Below are 8,377 nucleotides of genomic sequence, written 5' to 3'. Positions count from 1 at the left end.
GCTGATGTATCTGTTTCTCGGACTTTTCCTTTGAACAGGTTCTAACTTCTTACTGACTCTCGTTAATTCATGCAGTAAATAAAATCTTTGACCTGAATGCATTTTATATGAAAGTCTTGATTTTATGTTTTTTAAAAAAAATCCTTTTTCAGTGTCTAGTTTAGAGTGTCCTTAGCACTGAGCTGGGGGCCTGCAACACACACAATTTGACGCACATGAAATAGTTGCAAACTGCACGGAACGGAGTCAGGCAGTAAGTTGTACAATAGAGCCTTCAGGTTGCTACTGGATTTGAGAAAAGACAGTGATTACGACTGGAGTCCCCAAAAAAGATTTCAGAGTAAAGGTATGATTTCAGGGCTAGGACTTCAGAAAGCCCAAAAGAAAGGGACGACAGAGCCTGTTGTGACAAGACAGGGAGGAAATCAGCATGGTCAGTTCAGAGAGATTTGCTCTTTGACAGGGGCCTGGGTAGGAAAAATGCGGGGTGGCTCAGTAGGTTAAGCCTCCCACTCTTGACTTTGGCTCAGGTTGTGATCTCTGAGCCATGAGATCGAGCCCTATGTCAGGCTCTGAGCCTGGCTTGATTCTCTCTCTCCCTCTCCCTCTCACCCTTCCCTGCTCCCACTTTCCGTCTGTCTCTAAAAAAAAAAAAAAGAAAGAAAGAAAAGAAAAGAAAAAGAAAAAATAATGATCAGGGCTCAATTTTATTTGGCATCTACTATGTACAAGGCAATGGGTGCCAGAGATTCTCAAGCCTCACTACCCATTAGAATCACCTGTGGGAATGTAAAAATGCTGCTGCCCAGGCCCCATTATCAGAAATTCAAATGTAATTGGTCTGGGAAGGGAGGTGCCAGGGAAAACCCTCCAGATGATTCTAAAATGAAACCAAGTTAATGAACTACCGTGCTATGCAATTTACAAGCGTCCTTTGATTTAATGTTAACCCTTCTAGTAACCCTAAGAGAGGTATTTTCATCCTGGTTTTCTAGCAGGGGGAGCAAGGGCTCAGAGAGACTTGGTGATTTGCCTCCAGGGGCTGCTAAGACAATGAGGGAAATCTTGATTAGTGGTGGGTGGTTTGTGGAAAATGCTCCAGGTGGCGAAGAAAGCAAGTGCAGTAGTGACAAAGCATTCCTCTAGGGTATTAAGGAAATGTTCACAGAAGCAAATAGGAGCCACACTAAACAAACGAATACAAAGGTAACAAAATGTGACTCATTTGGGAGCCTTTCTAGAATGGAGAGTCTGGGATGGAGATTCCGCTTTTCTGATCTTGCCGAGGAGATGCTGGTGATGCTAGTCCCCGGTGCACATTCCGATTTTTTTTTTTTTAGATTTATTTGTTTATTTTAGAGAGAGAGAGAGAGAGAGCGTGCACAAGTTGGGGGGGAGGGGCAGAGGGAGAGAATCTTCAAGAAGACTCCCCACTGAGTGTGGTCCTGCGAGCAGGGCTCCATCTCACGACCCTGAGAGCATGACCTGAGCGGAAACCAAGAGTCTGACGCTTAACCAACTGAGCCGCCCAGGCGCCCCCACACTCTGATTTTTATTTTCGGTTTTAGATAACATGGTCAATGCAGACTTCTGTGGCTCAGTTTCCTTTTCTGTAATTGGGGTCAATAATTGATCCTACTGATGTAGATGTTGGGGTTCAAGGCAAACAGTCAAGAAAGGATTCTTGAGGCATCTTAGGTTCAAAAAGGTAATGGTTTTATTAAAACACAGGGACAGGACCTGTGAGCAGAAAGAGCTGCACTGGGGTTGCGACAGGTGTCTGATTATATACTTTCAAGTTGGGAGGGGTTAGGGACAGCACAGGCCCACAAGGAAATCTACAAACAAGGTTGCCAGGACCCTGAGGGGAGCTAGCTACTGTTAGGAAAAGGTCATTTATTATTGTTTAGTAAAAACTCAGTCATGAGATTCCAAATAGTTTATCAGTGGGCCATATATCTTGCGGGGGGCAGGGGGAGGTAGATAAAAAGGAAGTTTCCAAAGGAATTTTTATATGTATAAAGTAGACTCACAGTATCCTGGGGTGTCGGGATAATGTTAAGCTAAGATTGCCTTTTTCCTATAGCATTGTCAGCATTGAGGTAACTGAGGTCCTAGGGGAAGGTCACTCTACCTGCTTCGAGGACTTGTCGATGCGCTGTAAGCAGTAAGGAAATCTAATTTTTTCTTTTGCTTTTGTTTCCCACATCACTACTACAGGAAGGCTGCTTATGCATGAAAGCACAGTATGTGGGACGTAGTAATCACTCTACAAACTTCCGTGATGACTCTGTAATTTGCTTTAACTTTTAAAAGACTTCCCATCAGAGCAACATGGCATCCTTCTGGGGGTTAAGGAAATACGGATAGAAGCAAACTGGACATAGGAAAGTTAGGGTAAGAGATATGCAACCCCCCCCCCTTTGGCTGACATTATTTCCATCTATGGAAATAACAAGTAGGAGTCTTGTGAAATTTGGTGGTCTCAGTATACAAGTGTGGAACTGAAATTTTTTGAATGTATTTGGGTTGATTAAACCCCATAGTAATTTTAGTAACGACTTTTCTGTAAAAAATGAACCTCAACATATGAACATATGAAAGAAAGTAGGAGTCTCATTTCTATCTTTTTATTTTAGACATAGAGTGAAATTCACAGGAATACAAATACAGGAATTACATTAAATTAAGGATATTTTATATTAGAAGCCAGCTATGCTGGAAAATGTTCTTAGGTCATAAACAGCAAGCTAGGATTATATAGATTTTACAAGTTGATTTTAGTAGCTAAAATACAGCTCGTTTTCAACAGATGCTCATTTTAAAAAATCTGTTTTTCCAATGTATGTAAAGCTGAGAAGCCCTTCCATGTTTGCCCCACCTTTAGGAAAATTCTCTAGAGAACTTTATGTCAAAAAATTTCATGATAAAGGAGAAAACAGTTCTACATTTTACTGTTTGGGAGTTTGGTTTTTCTCTTCTATACAGTGTGGTTATCATACTGGAATAATCTTGTGCAGATCTGTAATCTGGTTACAGATCCTTGTTATTAGTGTCAACGATAATTACACCATATATTTTTGACAGTTTTTACAGCCTGCACAGGGCTCTCACATACATTATTTCATTTAATATGTCCCACAAGTCTGAGTGGGAGGGCAGACAGTTACAACCGTTTATGAAGGAAGACAGGAGAGGTTTGCCCCCAGTCACATGGCTGATAAATGAAGGAACAAAAATTAGAACCCAAGCCTTCTGATTTTTAACCCAGTGCTCTGTGCATGCCCCAGCAAGTGTTGCACTGAGATTCAGACAATGAATGTAATAATCTTTAACAATGATCTTGCTAAATACAGTCAACAGAACTGAAAAGGTGTAGGACGATGAACCTGGGGGAAAATCCAGAGAAGAGAAGAAAGCCTGTTCTAATTGTGTTGCCTTTCTTTCATACACGCCTACATGTATGTATATTTCACTATATATGCACCTATATTTATAGCTTTATTGAGATGTAATGGACATATAACATTATTTAAGTTTAAGATGTACATGTTGACTTGATACACTTCTCTATTGCAAACTGATGACCACCATAGAATTAGCTAACACCTTCTTCATGTCACATAATTACCGTTTCTTTTTTTGTGATGAGAGCATGTAGTATTTACTCTCTTAGCAACTTTCAAGTATATAATACAGTATTATTAACTGTAATGACCATGCTGTATATGAGAACCCCCAAATTTATTCATCTTCTGACTGAAGTTTGTACCCTTTGACCAACATCTCCCCATTTCTCTCACCTCCCTTCCTCTGGGAACCATCCTTCTCTCTGATTCTATGAGTTTGGCTTTTTGTTTAGATTTCATATATAAGTGATATCTTACAGTATTTATCTTTCTCTAACTTATTTCACTTAGCATACTGCTCTCATGGTCTGTCCGTGTTGTCACACATGGCAGAATTTCTTTCTTTCTCATACCTGAATAATTCTATGAGATATCTAGATCTCACATCTTCTTTACCCATTCATCTGTTGATGGGCACTCAGGTTGTTTCCATATCTTTTGCCTTTTCTTTATACCTGAGAAATCAATGGAAGCAGATGGCAAATAATAATCCTACTTACCAAGTTTTCCAGAGTGATGATCCTGGGTGATGAATCAAAAATGTTTTTGTTTTTGTTTTTTAAATTAGTTGGTAGTTAATGCTGAATAAGATACTATCCAATTGGGAAAGAGATGGAAAAGCATCCAAGGGTCTAATTCCCAAGGTAATTGCCCTTCCCACACCTTGGTTCTATGCCCATCCCTCGCCTAGGCAGGTGGCTGGGGTTTCTGGAGGAAATTCAGGCTCTTCTCTGGGATGTCTTCTCTCTCCTTGCCCTCCCACCTCCACTGTTGGCATTTGAAAGCATATATTTCTTCCCTGTTCCTCTTCCTTCCCATAATGATCTAAATAGAAGATACTTCAGCATGAGGGAAAGAGCGAAGTTTATCATCTCCACAAAAAGTTTGAGGACCCTGCCATACAGTACTGTGAACACATTAGACAGGGCAAGCAAGCAGTGAGATAGAAAATACTTTTTTTTTTTTTTTTAGGCCAACTAGTACGGTGTGCTATTTAGCTAGCAAGTGATTTTCTGTAGTTTGCTGGCTTTGTTTTGGAAGCCTGCTAAGGACTGGTTGTGTAGGATTGCCCCTGTGCTTCTGAACTGCAATTTGGTTTCTGCATTTAAATATCCACAAAGTCCAGAAAGATCCCTACGACCCAAGGACAATCATAGTCACCTATTTTCATTTGTCTTGGAGTCTGGTTGATATGTTGGCTGGATCATCTGAGAAGCAGGTGCCAAGATGAACCTAGAAGTGGAAGAGATTTTCAGGGGGTAATCCTTGAAAGATAAAGAGGAAGAAGGAGAAGGCAAGGAGAGCCTTCAGAGCATGATGCAGATCTGACATCTGTGAAAAGTGAAGGAGAAGAAAGGAGGATTGGGTACGAAGAGCCTCTGAGTGTGGTGCCACTCCAAGAATATTGCCTCTAGACAAATGCTGCACAGGTACTGTGGTGAACCCTTGCACCACTTCCGTGCTCAGTCATTGGCTAGGGAATGTCTCTTACGCAGCGCTTAGTCTCAGCTTGAATGCTGAGTCAGATTCTGAAAGTACTCACAGCCAGAGATTGGCAGCAGTTTTTCTCTTGAAAGTAGACCTCAACAGGGTACAACCGTAGCTACCTCAGCTGGGCGAAGGCAAGCAGATGGTCACAGAAAGCTAAGGGCCTTGCTGCATAGGTGAGAGGCTAGATCTAGCCAATGGACTAATGCCATCTGTCAATAACATGCATATAGATTCATGTATCCATCCATCCACTCATGCATGCAGGAATCCACACATCCACCCATCTACCCATGCACTCATCCACTCATTTATTATCTTAGATGATGGCAGTGTTCTCTCAAGCTTCTGTCAGAACAAGAATGTAATCTTGGTGCTGCCATAGAAACCAAACTGATTTTGCCTCTTCTGCTACTAAGGCTGTAATCTCTGAGTGACAACTGGCTTGTGTCTCCACCCAATCTGCCTGCACCCCTGCTTGTGACCATAAGTCAACTTATTATCCATCTGAGACAAATCCCCTAAACACACCCTAATTTTTGCCCAACGGACACACCTCTTTCTTGAGTCCTACTGATAATTTGTTCCACTGGGTGGCCTATAATTCATGTTCTAGCCCTTTGACTCAGCCATAAAAGTCACATCACCAGGTATAAAAGGTACATGGCAAGTGAGGAGTTTCACTGTGATGACCATAGGTTCAGGGTCAGTGAGAAAAATTGAGGAACAGTAGAGATGGTGAGCTGGCTTGGCTGTGTACCTTTCAATTTTTAGGTTCCTCAAGTTGTTTACTTTCAAAATGACCCTGGCCTTTGCTAATAATATTTTGTAGAGCCTCTTTCCAACTCATATGGCAACCAGCCGTGAGAAATCAGGGGCTTCATTTTGAGAGCACATTATTTTGGGGGACGAAGATGGTAGAAATGTCCAGGGTTTGACATGTAAGAAAAATGAGGTTGATTTTTTAAACAAACATTTCTGCCAATTAGAATGTAAACTTCCTCTAAATCAGTAGTCTCGAAGGTTCTGTCATTTCTTCTTTTATTACTTACTCTGTCAAAGAACATGGCTCTCACCATAATAGCAACCAATTCCCACGTCTTTCCTAGAACAATGTCTATGTTTTGGCAGGTCTTCTCTCATGTGGGCTTAAAGAACCACACGTGTTTGTAGGCACGCTATCAAGTAGTTTAAAGGACATAAAACTTGCGGTAATATTTTTGGGAGTAAATTTTATTGTTATGGCTTTAAAGCACAATCAAATAAAAACAAGAATTCCATTTGTAGTTGAATATTGTAATAATAGAGTTGAGGATAAATTTTACTGTTATAGGAACTATAAAACAGCAATAATAAAAAACACTATTATTGTGAATAAATTGTTTGAGATGACTAACTAGAAAGCTATAAAACACAACGATAAGGAATAATCTAATCACCAGGAAAGATGTGATAATAATTCATCCTTGTTAGCGAGGAGTCCATGGTGCCAGTTCATTGGCCCTGGGTGCTCTAGGTTACTGCTTTCATTCCGTAATGTTGCAGAAAGATAATCTTTGGCCAGTGAGTTGGCAGCAAACCACATATTGCAGTGCAATTGAACATGGGGACTGAGGAAAATCCAATTATCAGTGACCATTAGGAAAACCCTGTGTAGCGATGCCAATGTTCTCACAACATACTTTAAGAAATTATTTGCAGGTTTCTGCTAACAATTTGTATGTATTGTTTCTGTATTTTTGTGTATTTCTTATTTATATTTATGTTTTTTACTTCAGAATAACAGCATGGAATTATATATCTGTTGGAGGGGGAAGCCTAGTCTAATCTCGCTTTTTATTTGGATTACCATACATCTTTTTGCCCTGAGTCCATCTTGGTCCAATTCCAAATAGTAGGAGAATGGAAAAAAAAAAAACCACCCTCAACTCCTTGGTTCCATTCTCCTTCTGTGTAACTCACAGCCCCATTAAAACCTTTGCTTCAGAGTTAGGACGACTGAGGTGTCTGCTCTGACCAGCACATGGGTGAGGGGCAGAGTATCATGGTGTTACATTTTACGTCTCATTCTGAACACCATCGAAATTCAAATTCAAGATTTCTGCATCAACGATATCCCAAAGGGATGATGGAAGATCATAATGACGAAGTTGCTATTATGGTGAGAGCCATGTTCTCTGCTGATGGAGTTTTCTGTACTCACTGCCTCCACTTTCTCACTTGGCTTTCCTTCTTTAACCAACTCCAGTCAGGCTTTTGTCTCTACCACATGTTGACTGAAATTGCTCTTTTCAAGGTCTCCGGGAACCTCTATCCTGCTGTGTAAGATTGCTAGTCCTCAGTCCTCATCTGACTCCACTTCAGAACAACATTTGGCCCAGCTGGTAACTCCCACTTTCTTAAAATGCTTTTCTCACTTGGCTTCTAGGACACAACAGTCTCGCAGTTTTCCACCTACTTCACTGGCTGTTCTTTCTCAATTTCCGTTGCTGGATTCCTCTCTTCTACCAAGGCCTCTAAATGTTAGACCAGCCCAAGGCTCAGTCTTTGTTCTTTTCGATCTATATTCACACCCTACATGAGCTCCTCATGTGGCTTCAAACACCACCTTTTATAAGCTGGAGTCACAAATTCGTGCACCTCACTCCAACCTCCCTCGGCTCCAGCCTGCCACAGTAGTTACCCACCTGAAAATCCCCAGGATATCTAATAAGCATCTCGAACTTATCAAAGCCAAATACAATTCTTGAGTTTTCCTCTCCTCAAATCTTGTCCTCCCTCAATTTTCCTCATCTCGTGAAAAGTCACCACTATTCACTCCATTTCGTGGCCTCAAAATCTAGGAATTGTTCTTGAGTTTCCTAATTCCTTCACAGTTCACAATTATTCCATAAGCAAATTTGCTTCTAAAATAAATTCCCAGTGTGACCATGTTGTACCGTATCACTATGACTGGCTAGCCTGAGACCCCATCATCTCTCCCTTGGCATGCTATTTTATCCTCCCAGCTGGCCTCTCTGTTTCTATTCTGTCTCTTGCTACAGTCTATGCAGCAGCCAGACAAATTATTTAAAATATAAAGCCAAAGCCTTTTCGGTGACTTCTTAGAATAATATTCAAAGTCCATACTATAGCCCATGGTCTCTACAAGATCTTCCCCCTTGCCTATCTCCTTGACCTCATCTTCCATCACTCTCTCAATCTCACTTCACTCAAACACTGGCTTTCTTCCAGTTCCACAATGGGACCAAGTTCATTTC

This window comes from Ursus maritimus, unplaced genomic scaffold (assembly GCF_017311325.1).
Source record: "Ursus maritimus isolate PB19 unplaced genomic scaffold, ASM1731132v1 scaffold_1, whole genome shotgun sequence".
Taxonomy (NCBI): domain Eukaryota; kingdom Metazoa; phylum Chordata; class Mammalia; order Carnivora; family Ursidae; genus Ursus; species Ursus maritimus.
The sequence above is the reverse complement of the archived record's forward strand: the minus strand, read 5'-3'. Positions refer to the sequence as shown.